This window comes from Pleurodeles waltl, chromosome 4_1 (genome assembly GCF_031143425.1).
Source record: "Pleurodeles waltl isolate 20211129_DDA chromosome 4_1, aPleWal1.hap1.20221129, whole genome shotgun sequence".
Classification (NCBI taxonomy): domain Eukaryota; kingdom Metazoa; phylum Chordata; class Amphibia; order Caudata; family Salamandridae; genus Pleurodeles; species Pleurodeles waltl.
Genome location: NC_090442.1, coordinates 640,757,111 through 640,772,027, shown reverse-complemented (window position 1 = coordinate 640,772,027; position 14,917 = coordinate 640,757,111).

Here is a 14,917-nt window from a genome sequence, read left to right as displayed (position 1 = left end):
CTGATGCAGCTGATCAGATATAAAGTTATTCAAAATGTGCTCGCTTAGAATTAAATTGTATAAGCCCTGGTACTCGCCCACTTTGCTCCTGTGCAACCAGCCTTCCAGAGCCTTCACTGAACAGTCCACAAAATCTACCCAATCGTGGGAGGGCTCCTTTTTGGTTTCCCTGAACTTGATCTCATATTGTTCAGTGGTCAAACCAAAACCATGTAACAGTGCACGGTTTAAAGCTGTATATTTGCCTGCATCTTCCTCTCTGACAGTGAGAAGTTTGTCTCTAACTTTGTTAGAGAAGGGGAGCCATAAGATTGCTGCCCACTGCCTTTGGGGGACCTTCTGAACTTTACAGGCCCTCTCCAAAGCAGTGAACCATTTGTAGATGTCATCTTCCACTTTGTAAGGTGGTACTATCTTGCTCAAGTTCCTACAATCATAATAGTCCTCCCGGATTCTTGTGTCCATAAAGCTTAAATTGCTGCCTCCATTGGGAGCTAACCACAAACCCTGTCTTCCCCTCTCCACCGCCCAGGCCACACCATCTCGTCTACCCTCAGTTTCCTAAGGTCGCTGTTTAAGGAATCTTCCCCTGAGGTAGAGCAGTTTTGTCCATTCAGATACTGAGGTGACATGGGAATGGACAGAGGATCTATGCTTCCTCCTGGGAACTCTCTGTACCAACCCTCTAGGAGTAAGGGTGGGCCTACAGGAATAAACCCCGCCCCTTCTCACAACCAGCAGTGCTCCTAACAGGGTGTAGTGTCATTTTCTACTTCTTCCTAATCCTAGCTGCCAGCATTGTTCTGGTCAGCTTGGAGGAGTAAGACTTTTATTGGAATTTCTCCCTGTCTTCAGTTTTCTAGTGATATACATCCCCCTAAGCTCTTGGTAGGTGACACACTCATAGTGAGAGTCGGGTCTGAGAGTTGTGCTCTACTGAAGACATTTTCTTGATAGTGGTGTAGGTGTTCCTAACTACTCTAACTAGGCTCCGAGAAAAGTTTAGAGTAGGGGCTATGTAGACCCCTAGCTTACCCAAACTTAGGAGACTAGAAATACTAATAACTAAGTGTAGTGTGTAGCTAGCAGCTAGTAATAGTCTTTCCTGTGGAAAGTAACTGGTGACAGAGTGGTAAGGCAATTGCAAGTGTCTTATCCCACCGCTGCACCACCAATCTAGGAAGCTGGCCTGGTGTGTGGTGAGCACCTATGGTGTTATCACCTTATACCAGGTCCACATATCCCCTTTTAGTGAGGTGTAGACAGTGTCTAGGAAGCCAGGGCTCTCTAGAGGTAGCTGTGGATGAGCAGCCAAGACTTATCCAAGAGACATGCAAAGCTTAAGCAATACCACTACAGTCACCCAGCACGTACACACATGAAAGAACCACACAGTGTTAAAAAAAAATAAAAAAATAACGGTACTTTATTATAGTAACACAAATAGTAAAATACTTTATGTGCAATATTCCACTAGGAGGTGAGTAAACACACTATTATGTACACATTAGAAGTCCGTGATTAGCATAGAAAGTAATAGCAAATAGCAAAAACAAGCATTTGCAATGCAATAGGTCTAGCATTTTCTTCAGTTAGAACTATTCACATTGTAAATTCATAACTGGACTTTTCTTGCCACATAAAATGGTCATCCCTGCCTCTTAATTTCATCTTTTCCTACCATATATTTCCAGGTGCCCAGCATTTAACAAATGCGCTCCCTCGATCCTTCTTACTCTATCTTAAAACATATACAATTATCATATAAACCTTTATCAGACACCATAACAAAAATAACATTTGGGACAGATTGGCTGGTGAAAGGAAAGAGGGAGTCGGGAGTAAAGATGAGCGGACAAGTGGCATAGTAACAGTGTCATGGGCCCTGGAGTAAGAAATGAAAATGATTGACTGGAATTTTGGTAGGAAAATACAGCAGTAATTAGAGTTGAGTGAGCGCCGTAGGTCTCAGGGTTTTGGTGCCACTGCACCTTGTGCTCCACTGATAACCAGGCCGCAGGAAAGAAAGCAGAATGGGCAGAAAAAGAGTAGTGAAGGAATACAACAGAAATAAGAAATAAGGGGTCGCAAAGAAATAAAAGAAGGCAAACGTGTGAGACAAAAGAAAAAAGGGAAGGAAGGTAGCAATCAAAAGAGAGGAAAACAGAAGTGAAAGAAAAATGAACAATAGAGATAGTGAAAGAAACGAGCAGTGAAAGAGCCAGCGCATGTAGGTACTGACAAATTTCCCACAGACAAGAATGGGAAAACCACTTTGACACTTCAGGTCCTGACAGGTAATTTGTGGCTTCCACATGCAGATGGGAAAAATAGGGATTTATCCTAAAACGTGAATTGACAGCTAAAGATAAGAAAAACAGAGGAAGGAAGAAAGATCTTTAAAAAAAAAAAAAAAAAGTGAAACGACGCATACCGAGTCAAAGGAATGAGCAAATAAAAAAGACAAAGAAAGAATGATGTGAAGAGAACAAATAGTGAAAGAATGAGTGCCTGATGAAAAAAAAAGGAACGAAACAAGGAAATAAATAACCATGTTTTTGCAAGTTTGAAAGAGGAGGTAGCAAGAGGAAGAGGGATAAAAAGGAGAGGAGTAGAAATAAACAGTTGAAAGAAACCGCAACATTTTTAACGTGTGGATTTTAAGAGCTGGAAAGAGAAAAGTGGGAGAAAAAGAAAACATTGAGAGTAAACTGAGTAAAGGAAAGAACAGAGTGAGATAGGTGAAACAGACCTACCCAAATAAGGATGGCAGCTAAGAATAGATTTAATGGGCTCCCCACGTCCTCAAACAGAAGTCACTGTGGAACAGCAGGGGGCACCGCAGAACAACAGGAGGTGCATTAGCAGAGTTGTATGTGAACCCTAATACAGCAATAGTGGGGCGATTCAAATCAGGACTGGGGGTACAGCCAGAGCTGTGTCCCGGCCAGGTGCTGGAATAACAGAAAGGCAGCGGGTGAGGAATGAGAAACAGAGTGCCATGTAATTCCTGGTATTGGAATAACGGGGCACTGCAGATGAGGGTTGAGGCCCACTGACAGAGTAGTATGTGGGCTGCAGTACTGGAACTGCAATGGGCACACAAAGTCAGAAGTGAGGTATGTTAATGGAGCTAAGCGTGGATCCTAGTATTGGCATGCCAGTGTTAGCTTGGAGGTGCCCAAGTGAAGCTGCTAGTGGGGTCCAGCATGGGAGTGGCATTGCCTCTGGAGCACAGAAGCGAGGAGTCCTGAAGGGTGTGTGTGAGAGTCTTAGTACTGAGAAGAAATGTGCACTGAATGTTGGAATTTATGGATCCTGGCGGAGCTGTGGTGGTTCCCATGAACAGTAGCATTGGATGTTAGACTTGAGGTGCACTGGCTGAGCTGTTTTTTGCTCTTTTGGGTCCAGTATTGGCTTGGCAGTGGGACTGAATATTAGAATTGAACTGCTGTAATGGAACTGTATGTGAGTACAGGAAAGGAAGTGACTTCATTGGGGTAGAACTGAGGTGCACTGATGGAGCTGCGCCCAAGATTCCAGTACTGGAATAGCAGTGTACTGACGTCAAGAACTGAGGTGCTCTGGCAGGCAGCGTGCATAAGGTTCCTAGCAATGGCACAATTGAGGGCTTGGAGCATGTGAACAGAGGTGCACTGATGCTGCAGCCGAGGTCCCAGTACTTGAGCAGCAGTGACCAGACTGCAAGAACTGAGGCGCATGGGGTTCCTGGCACTGGTACGGCTTAGGGCTTGGAGCATGTGAACGGAGGTGCACTGATGGAGCTGCGCCCAAAGTCCCAGTACTGGAACAGCAAAGCGTACTAACGAAGTACTTAAGTGATCTGGCAGACAGCATGCGTGGGGTTCCTGGCATTGGCATGGCTGAGGGCTTGGAACGTGTGAACTGAGGTGCACTGATGGAGCTGTGTGTGAGGCCTCAGTACTGGAACAGCAGTGTGTATTGACTGCAAGAACTGAGGTGCTTTGACAGATAGCTTGTGTGGGGTTCTGTCATTGGCACAGTTGAGGGCTTGGAGAATGTGTAAACTGAGGTGCACTGATAGAGCTGCGAGTGGGATCCCAGTATGGAGCAGAAGTGGGCACTGGCTCTAAGGATTGTGGAGCCCTGGTACAGCTGGGTGCCTAGGCTATAAGCAATTACAAGTGATCTTCTAGGCAGGCACATTTGTTAAAGAAAATCCAAGCCAAGGAAGGGTGGGAACGAGGCAGCTGAGAGAGGGTGCAGAGAGCCCATAAAGACCAAATGTGGCCAAGATAACAGCCTGATTTATAGCATTGTTTAAAGCTAAGCTCAGAGCAAGAACGCTATGCAAATAAAAAGGGAGTCTTCCCTGTACAGGAGCAGAAAACAAAGTAAGAAAAAAGCCCCCCAACATACCAGATAAAGAGGACAAAGCGTAATTATACTGTAGTTGGTTGCTGCTCCCACACAGGAGGGGCAAAGGGGCATGACTGACCACTAGCAAGCAAGGATTTTTAAATGACACAAACTAACGTACAAGTTACTTACCTTCAGTAACGAAATATCTGGTAGAGACATATTCTAGTTGCAGATTCCTTACCTTAGAATTTCCCCCAGGCGTCAGACTGGATCTGGAGATTTTTTTTCTTCGAGCAATACCCTTGTGCATCGGCAGGTGCCGCTGGTCGACTTTGCGGGCGTTGTGGTCGCCGGGAGTAGTATATAGACGGCGCCCTTGCGCAGTGATGTAAATTTCTTTTAACTACTTTCCACGCCAAAGTGCAGAGCCGATAAGAACACTGAGATTGGTGCGCCAGAGCAAAGGACCTGAAAGGGGGAATCACTGTCCCTAGAAATCAGTTCGCAAGTGGGGAGAATGGGTGGGCGGTAAGGAATCTGCAACTAGAATATGTCTCTACCAGATATTTTGTTACCGAAGGTAAGTAACTTGTACATCTGATAGAGACTTCTAGTTGCAGATTCCTTACCTTAGAATAGATTACCCAGGAAATGCCAACCTTGGTGGTGGGCTGCGAACCAAGATCATACTAGGAAGTCATGCAGGACCGAACAACCAAAATAGCCATCCCGACGGACCAGACTGTCCAGGCAGTAGTGCTTAGCAAACGTGTGCAGGGACGCCCACGTAGCTGCCTGGCAGATATCCAGGACAGGAACTCCACGTGTAAATGCAGTGGAAGCAGCAGTTGCTCTGGTGGAATGAGCATGCAAGCCTTCAGGAGGTTGCTTTTTGGCCAAAGCGTAGCACATTTTGATGCAAAGAAGCACCCACCGAAAGATGGTATGCTTTTGCACCGCCTTCCCTTTTTTCTCACCCACAAACCCAACGAAGAGCTGATCATCCACCCGAAAATCTTTAGTACGATTGAGGTAGAACGCCAACGCTCTTTTTGGGTCCAGACCTTGGAGTCTCTCCTCCTCATGGGAAGGATGTGGGGTGCGTAGAAAGTAGGCAGAGTGATGGACTGGCCTACATGAAAGGGTGTAACCACCTTAGGAAGGAAGGAAGAAGGCCCTAGTGCGCAACACGACTTTGTCAGGGTGCACAGACAAGTATGGAGGTTTTGAGGAAAGGGCCTGAAGCTCACTCACCCTGCAAGCAGAGGTGATAGCGACCAGAAAGAAAGTTTTAAAGGTGAGGAGCCGCAAGGGACAATTATGCATTGGCTCAAAGGGGATACACATCAACTAAGAACAAGATTAAGGTCCCACTGAGGCATGATAAATGGAGTGGGAGGAAATAAATGGGTGAGCCCTTTTGGGAATCTACTCACAATAGGAGATTTAAAAAGTGAGTGCTGATTAGGTAACCTGAGAAAGGCCAAAATGGCAGATAAATACCCTTTAAGGGTGCCCACAGCAGAGACCTGCTAGGCCAAAGAAAGAATGAACAGAAGAACCTCGGAGAGAGGGGCGGAAAGGGGATCAACAGATTTGTTGGTGCACCAAGCCACAAATTTATTCCAACGACAGGCGTATACAGTTTTTTTGATGGACACCTGGCTGCCAAGATAACATTGCAGACTTCAGGTGGAAGGGCAAAAGCCGTCAACTGGTGCCGCTAAATCTCCGCGCGTGAAGGCGGAGGTTGGACCAGTTTGGGTGAAGAACTGTCCCCTGTTGCTGCGACAGGAAGATCCGCCCGAAGAGGCAGTCTGAGTGGAGGATCGATGGACATGCTCAATAGCTCTGGATACCATACTTTGCGTGCCCAGTCTGGAGCCACCAAGATGACTTGGGCCCGGTCATGCCAGATTTTCTTGAGAACTCTAGACAGAAGAGGAATAGGCGGAAAGGACGCCTGAGTTCCACTCGAGACGAAAAGCATCTCTGAGCGAGTGCCACCTTGGAAACTCCAACGCGCAAAACAGCTGACATTGCGTGTTCTCTGCGGAGGTGAACAGATCTAACCAATACCCTCCCCACTGCTGAAAGAGAACTTGCGCCTCCTCCAGATGGAGACGCCATTCGTGATCGGCTGTGCATCGACGGCTGAGTTCGTCCGATCTGGCGTTGAGGGAGCCTGCCAGATGTTGAACCATCAGGGTAATGCCCTGATGTTCCAGCCATGTCCAGAGGCGTAGTGCCTTCTGACAATGGGCCCAGGACCCTACTCCGCCCTGTTTGTTGGAGTACCACATGGCGGTAGTATTGTCTGAACACCTGGAACACTTTCCCTTTGAGAGACGGAAGGAATGATTTCAATGCAAGCCTGATCGCCCGGAGCTCCAGCAGATTGATATGGAGCCCAGACTCCGCTGGAGACCAGAGTCCTCTGATCTCCACCTCTCCCATGTGGCCACCCCAACCCAGAAGTGACGCAACTGTCACTATAGATAGATCTGGTTGGGGAAGGGAGAGGGATCTGCTGTGGATCCCAATGCAGATTCAAAAGCCACCAATGCAGGTCTTTCGAAGTCCCCTCCGAGATCTGGACCAGGTCGGAGAGATTCCCCTGATGCTGAGCCCAGTGGAACTTCAGGTCCCACTGCAGAGCCTGCATATGACATCTGGCACGTGTCACTAGCAGGATGCAGGAGGCCATGAGGACCAGCAGTCTCAGAATCAGCCTGACCGAAACCCAAGACCGAGGCCAAAAGATCAGAATCATAGCCTGAATGTCTTGGACTCGATTTTCGGGAGGTTAAGCCTGAAACTGGACTGTGTCTAGAACTGCTCCGATGAAAGGAAGCGACTTAGAGGGAGTCAGGTGTGACTTCGGCACGTTTATAGTGAACCCCAGTGTGTGCAGGAGGTTCACCATAGTCTGAAGGTGGGAGCGGACTTTCTGGGTGAGTCGGCGAATCCACCTTCAACAGCCAGTCGTCGAGGTAGGGGAAGACTGAGACCCCTAACCTGCGCAGATGAGATGCAACCACCGCCATCACTTTTGTGAACACCCGAGGAGCGCTGGTAAGGCCAAAGGGGAGCACGGTGAACTGAAAGTGCTTGTGACTTACCACGAATCGTAGGTAACGTCTGTGGGCAGGCAGGATGAGGATGTGGAAATAAGCGTCCTGCAAGTCCAACACTACCATCTAGTCTCCTGGGTCCAAGGAACACAGAACGTGAGCCAGGGTGAGCATTTTGAATTTCTCCTTCTTGAGGATGTAGTTTAGGTCCGTAAGGTCTAAGATAGGCCATAAGCCCTTGTTCTTTTTTGGTACCAGAAAGTCGCTGGAATAACAACCACGACCTACTTCTAGCACAGGGACCTTTTCTATAGCTCCCTTGGCCAAGAGAGCTGCGAGTTCCTGGCGGAGAAGCACCAAATGATCCTCTGGAAGGTGATTGAAGGATGGTGGCATGGGTGGTGGAGCAGATTCGAAAGGGAGAGAGTAGCCCTTTTGAACGATCTGCAAAACCCACCTGTCCGTGGTAATGTTTTCCCAGTGGGGCAGGTGATGGCGAATCCTGCCACCAAATGGATGAGATTGTGGGGATGGACTAGGAGGGTTTGGAGGCTGTAGCAGGGGCAGAGGTGGACTGGGCAGATCTCTGGTTCCCTGTCCCACGGACACGTGGGATTCTGCGTCCCCAGCCACGCAGAGGCTGAACAGCGTATACGGTACGGTGGCTGGGTGGAAGACGCATCAGGGAGCCCCTTCCGTGACCACGAAAGGGTCAAAAAGTGGACTGCGGTGGGTGAGGGGCAGAGGTAAGTCCGAGGGCACAAGCCGTAGCTCGGGAATCCTTGAGTCTCTCCAAGGCCGAGTTCACTTTGTCTCCGAAGAGATGGGAGCCATGAAAGGGCATGTCCATGAGTGACTGTTGGACATCCCCAGAAAAACCAGAAGTAGTTAACCAGGCGTGGCGTCATAAGGCCACCGTCGTAGCAACCGATCTGCCCAGAGTCGGTCGTGTCCAGCCCACAACGTATTGTGAACTTTGCCGTATCTCTCAGCTCGTTCACAGCTTGGGAGATGATAGAACGGGCTTCCTCCGGTATCTGGGGCAGGACTTGCACAACCGTATCCCACAAAGAGTGGGTGTAGCGGCCCAGAAGACATGCGGTGTTCACAGACCACAGCGCGAGACTGGAGGAAGAAAACAACTTCTTGCCAAACTGTTCGAGTCTGCAGAAGGGAATGCCCCTGAAGAAGAGGAAGCTTGGATAACAAGACTCTCAGGCGTGGGGTGTTGGGACAGGATTTAAGGGTTGTTCGGAGCGGGACGATTGCGGCGTGCAATAGTCCTATTCACAGGAGCCCGTGTTGGGTTTGGACCCTGTACCCAAAAGGACATCGGTGAGGGCTTCATTAAACGGCAAAAGGGGTTCTGAAGTAGAAGCCCCAGGCAGGAGATTAGACCTGACCTCAACAGTGGGAAGCTCGAGACCAAGGACCTCAGCTGCCCAACAGACCACCATACCATAAGTTGCTCCCTCCGCCGTAGCCACGGTAGGATGAGACAGCATGCCAGCGTCAAGAGAATTATCCAGACCACTGGCTTCACCCAATTCCTGAGCCCAGTCCATGGAAGGATCATCCTGGTATTCATAAGGATCCAGGGACCCCGCCAATCCCTCCCCATATACATACCTATAAGAAAAAGGGTCAAAATCCGACCTGGGGTGAAAAGGCCCCATGGAAGTCGAAGGTGGCGTTGGCTGACGCTGCTCCGACTCTGAGTCGTCGGGGAGAAGAATTGGGTCGATGTCGATAGTGGGCACTACTGACTTCCGGAGCGCAGACGATCGACCCCGTGCTGGGGAAGGTCTCAAGGGTGCGACTGGTGCCTTGTGGATCCGCGCATGGATCCGGAGGTGACCTCGGTGGCCAGAGCCGAAGCTGCCGGCACGTAACACAAAGGCCCCTCAACCGAACCCCTTAGGCCCTTGGGCTGTATCAGGGTCAGACCGCCCAAATATGAGGCGCATGGCCTCATAAAACTCTTTAAGCTGGACGGGGGTCGCTCCGGCTCCAGGAAACTCGGGGAAGCGCAGAGCCGACCCAGACGCAGGCTCCAAGGACAGAGGCCTTGTGCGTGGACGCTCTTTCCGCGTCGTACGAGCGACGGGGCGAAGTCGGAGAACGATGGGACTTCTTCTTACCTTGACCCGAGGATTTAGAAGAAGACAAGTAGTGATGACTCCGCGACCGATTGAGACCTTCCTCTCGAGCGAGACCGGGATCTATGGAGTCGAGTGCAGGGCCGCCGTTAGCTTTAGGGTCCGCTCCCTCAAAGCCTTTGGTTACATGGCCCGGCACTCGGAACACTACTTCGGGTCGTGGTCGCACTCGAGACACCAAAGACAAACCCGATGAGGATCCGTCACCGACATTGTTTGATGACAGTCCTCGCATGGCTTGAACCCGGTCTTCGGGGACATCCTCGACGCACCAAAGTTTCACAGAAAAAAGTCGACAAAACAGTCAAATTCGGCCACAAAATAGCCAGGGTAGCTCTTCTCTGGATCAGCGCGTGGCGTGGAAAGAAAATAACCGACTTCACTGCGCAAGGGCAGCGTTTATATACTACTCCCTACGTCATCACAGGGACCACGACGCCCGCGTAGTCGACCGACGCCACCTGCCGAAGCGCAAGGGTATTGCTCAAAGAAAAATCTCCAGATCCAGTGGGATGCCTGGGGGAAATTCTAAGGTAAGGAATCTGCAACTAGAAGTCTCTGTCAGATAAATGAAATAGCTGGAAGCTCACAAAAGTAGTATACTTAAAGTAAACAAGTGGTTGTACTCTTATGATTGTGTTACAAAAATAATGGGGCTTTATTATAGTAACACAAATACCAAAATACTGTATAGGCAATACTCCACTAGCAGGTGAGTAAACACACCATTATGTACACATTATAAGTCAGTGATTAGCATAGAAACCAATAGCAAATAGTATAAACAATAGAAAATAGTGAAGGCCCTAGGGGGAGACCAAACCATATGGAAGGAAATGCCTCCTTGGCATGGTTACCCCCTAACTTTTTGCCTTTGCTGATGCTAAGTTATGATTTGAAAGTGTGCTGGTACCCTGCTAACCAGGCCCCCAGCACCAGTGTTCTTTCCCTAAACTGTACCTTTGTCTCCACAATTGGCACAACCCTGGCACTCAGGGAAGTCCCATGTAACTGGTACCCTTGGTTCCAAGGGCCCTGATGCCAGGGGAGGTCTCTAAGGGCTGCAGCATGTCTTATGCCACCCTGGGGACCCCTCACTCGGCACATGCACACTGCCTCACAGCTTGTGTGTGCTGGTGGAGAGAAAATGACTAAGTCGAATGGCACTCCCCTCAGAGTGCCATGCCCATCTCTCACTGCCTCTGGAATAGGTAAGTCACCCCTCTAGCAGGCCTTACAGCCCTAAGGCAGGGTGCACTATACCACAGGCGATGGCATATGTACATGAGCACTATGCCCCTACAGTGTCTAAGCAAAACCTTAGACACTGTAAGTGCAGGGTAGCCATAAGAGTATATGGTCTAGGAATTTGTCAAACACAAACTCCACAGTTCCATAATGGCTACACTGAAAACTGGGAAGTTTGGTATCAAACTTCTCAGCACAATAAATGCACACTGATGCCAGTGTGCAATTTATTGTAACATACACCCAGTGGGCATCTTAGAGATGCCCCTGAATACCTACCCGACTTCTAGTGTAGGCTGACCATTTTCTGCCAGCCTGCCACACACCAGACATGTTGCTGGCCATATGGGGAGAGTGCCTTTGTCACTCTGTGGCCAGGAACAAAGCCTGTACTGGGTGGAGGTGCTTCTCACCTCCCCCTGCAGGAACTGTAACACCTGGCGGTGCACCCCTTTTGTTACAGCACCCCAGTGCATACCAGCTGGTGGAGATGCCTACCCCTCCGGCCACTGCCCCACTTTTGGCGGCAAGGCTGGAGGAGATAACGAGAAAAACAAGGAGGAGTCACCCACCAGTTAGGACAGCCCCTAAGGTGTCCTGAGCTGAGGTGACCCTGCCCTTCGAAATTCTCCATCTTGAGTTTCGAGGATTCCCCCAATAGGATTAGGGATGTGCCCCCTCTCCCCACAGGGAGGAGGCACAAAGCGGGTGTAGCCACCCTCAAGGACAGTAGCCATTGGCTACTGCCCTCCCAGACCTAAACACACCCCTAAATTCAGTATTTAGGGGCTCCCCAGACCCCAGGAAATCAGATTCCTGCAACCTAAAGAAACAAGAAGGACTGCTGACCTACAAGCCTGCAGAGAAGGAGGAAGGCGACAACTGCTTTGGCCCCAGCCCTACCGGCCTGTCTCCAACTTCGAAAACCAGCTCCAGCGACGCATCCGACAGGGACCAGCGACCTCTGAAGCCTCAGAGGACTGCCCTGGACTAAAGGACCAAGAAACTCCTGTTAACAGCGGCTCTGTTCAAAACCAGCTACTTCTTTGCAACAAAGAAGCAACTTTCAAAGACTGCACGTTTCCCGCCGGAAGCGTGAGACTTCACACACTGCACCCGACGTCCCTGGCCCGAGATCCAGAGAACAAACACCTCAGGGAGGACTCCCGGGCGACTGCAAGCCCGTGAGTAACCAGAGATGACCCCCCCCTGGGCCCCCACAGCGACGCCTGCAGAGAGAATCCAGAGGCTCCCCCTGACCGCGACTGCCTGTAACAAGGGACCGGACGCCTTGAACCAACACTGCACCTGCAGCCCCCAGGACCTGAAGGAACCGAACCTCAGTGCAGGAGTGACCCCCAGGTGACCCTCTGCCTTGCCCAGGTGGTGGCTGTCCCAAGAAGCCCCCCCTCCTTGTGCCTGCCCGCATCGCTAGAGTGACCCCTGGGTCTCTCCATTGTTTTCTACCTGAAACACGACGCCTGCTTTGCACACTGCACCCGGCCGCCCCTGTGCTGCTGAGGGTGTGTTTTGTGTGCCTACTTGTGACCCCCCCAGTGCTCTACAAAACCCCCTTGGTCTGCCCCCGAGGACGCAGGTACCTACCTGCTGGCAGACTAGAACCGGAGCACCCCTGTTCTCCATAGGCACCTATGTGTTTTGGGCACCTCTTTGACCTCTGCACCTGACCAGCCCTGAGCTGCTGGTGTGGTAACTTTGGGGTTGCCTTGAACCCCCAACGGTGGGCTGCCTATGCCCCAGGACTGAGATTTGTAAGTGTTTTACTTACCTCCTAATCTAACCTTTACTTACCTCCCCCAGAAACTGTTGATTTTTGCACTGTGTCCACTTTGAAAATAGCTTATTGCCATTTTTACAAAGACTGTATATGATATTGCTTTCATTCAAAGTTCCTAAAGTATCTAAGTGAAGTACCTTACATTTAAAGTGTTTAATGTAAATCTTGAACCTGTGGTTCTTAAAATAAACTAAGAAAATATATTTTTCAATATAAAAACCTATTGGCCTGGAATTGTCTTTGAGTGTGTGCTCCTCATTTATTGCCTTGTGTGTACAACAAATGCTTAACACTACCCTCTGATTAGCCTAATGCTCAACCACACTACCACAAAATAGAGCATTAGAATTATCTACTTTTGCCACTGTCTTGCCTCCAAGGGGAACCCTTGGACTCTGTGCACACTATTTCTTACTTTGAAATAGTATATACAGAGCCAACTCCCTACACCATATCCTAAGTGGAATGTGAAAGACAGTCCCCCATGCAACAAAGTAGAATCAGTAGAGGGGAGCTGGAGGAACTAGGAACCCCAAGAGGTGAGTACCAGAGAGAACCCAGCAACCAGAAGGACAGAGGTAAGTACCTACTTTTCCCCAAAACCAACAGGAGGATTTTGGAAAAGAATTGTGCAACACGCAACCAAGACTGGAAGAGCCCAAAGGTGGATCCAGACAGGAGAGGACCTGCAAAGGAAGGGGACCAAGCCCAGTTCGATTTGGGGTATTCAGTTGTGGCAGGAGCCTCTACCCACCCTTCTGTGGATGCAGGACCAGGTCGACAGTGGACGAAGAAGGTCAGCAGTGCAGCACAGGAGCCAAAGGGGAGTCCCAGAAGTGATACAAGTGATGGTTCTAAATTGGCAGTCGAGATGCAGTTGGTTAGTGGTGCTGGAAAACCACTAACACGCCTTGGCAAATGCAAGCAATGTAAAAGGTGTTTTATAATGCTGAAGAGGACCAGAAAAGTCTAGGGGACTTGACCCAAGGAGGGGAGTCCAGGGTAACCCTCAGTAACTGGAAGAGTCACAAGAGGAGGAGGCAGCCTTACAGGCAACCCACTGGCAGCAGGCACAGGAGTCACAGTGAAGACCACTCAGCACCCCTGAAGAGGAGCCCCACGACGCTGGAGCAGCAGGCAGGGGATTGTGCTTTGCAGGAAGTGCTGGGGGCCATGGCTACATAGAGCTTGAAGATCCCTTAGAGGAGTAACAAAGAGGTATTGGTAGCTGCAAGAGTCGCGGTTCACAAGGGTACTGTCCTGCAAGGAGCAGCAAGGGCTTACTGTCTCCCAAGTTGGATAGCTGGTAGAAAGGACCAAGGCGACCACTCCAGACCACCACCTATGATGGAGAATCCACGCAGCTCCAGAGGAGAGAAGATCCATCCAGCCAGTCGTCGATGCAGTTGGTGCCTGCGGATGCAGGAGAGTGACTCCTCCACTCCAAGGGAGATTTCTTCTACTACGTGTGCAGGCTGAAGACTTGTCGCCCTCAGAGGATGCACATCTGGAGAAACTTTGCAGCTGCTGGAAGGAGCCAGAGAAACAACGTTGCAAAGCGGAGTTGTCGCTGAAGTTGCAGATTGTTGGTTGCGGGAGGGTCCAGTTGCAGTTCCAGTGGGCAGAAGATGAAGTAAACGATGAAGAGGAGTCCTGCTGGAACCTTGCATGTTGAATCTGAGGACCCACCCAAGAGGGAGACCCTAAATTGCCGAGGAAGGGGGATTGGTCATCTAGCAGGGTGACCACCTATCAGGAGAGGGGCTGTGACGTCATCTACCTGACCTGGCCACTCAGATGCTCCCAGGGGAGTCTGCCCACCTTGGAATCAAGATGGCAGAATCGAGTGGCCACCTGGAAGAGCTCTGGGCACCACCCTTGGGGTGGTGATAAACAGGGGAGTGGTCACTCCCCTTTCCTTTGTCCAGTTACGTGTCAGAGCAGAGACCAGGGGTCCCTGGACTAGTGCAAACCGGTTTAGGCAAGGAGAGCACCAAATGTGCCCTTCAAAGTATACCAGTGGCTTAGGGAGACTACCCCTCCCAAGCTATGTAACACTTATTTCCAGGCGAGAAGGTGTAACCACCCTCTCCCACAGGAAATCATTTGTTCTGTCTTCCTCTGCCGGAGCTGGTCAAGCAGCAGGAGGGCAGAAACCTGTGTGATGGGGGCACCAGCGCAGACTTCCTGGAAAACCCCAGAAGACTGGTAGGAGACCCCAGGGTGCATGGAATCATACAACCAATATTGGCAACAGTATTGGGGTATGATTCTGACAAGTTTGATACCAACCA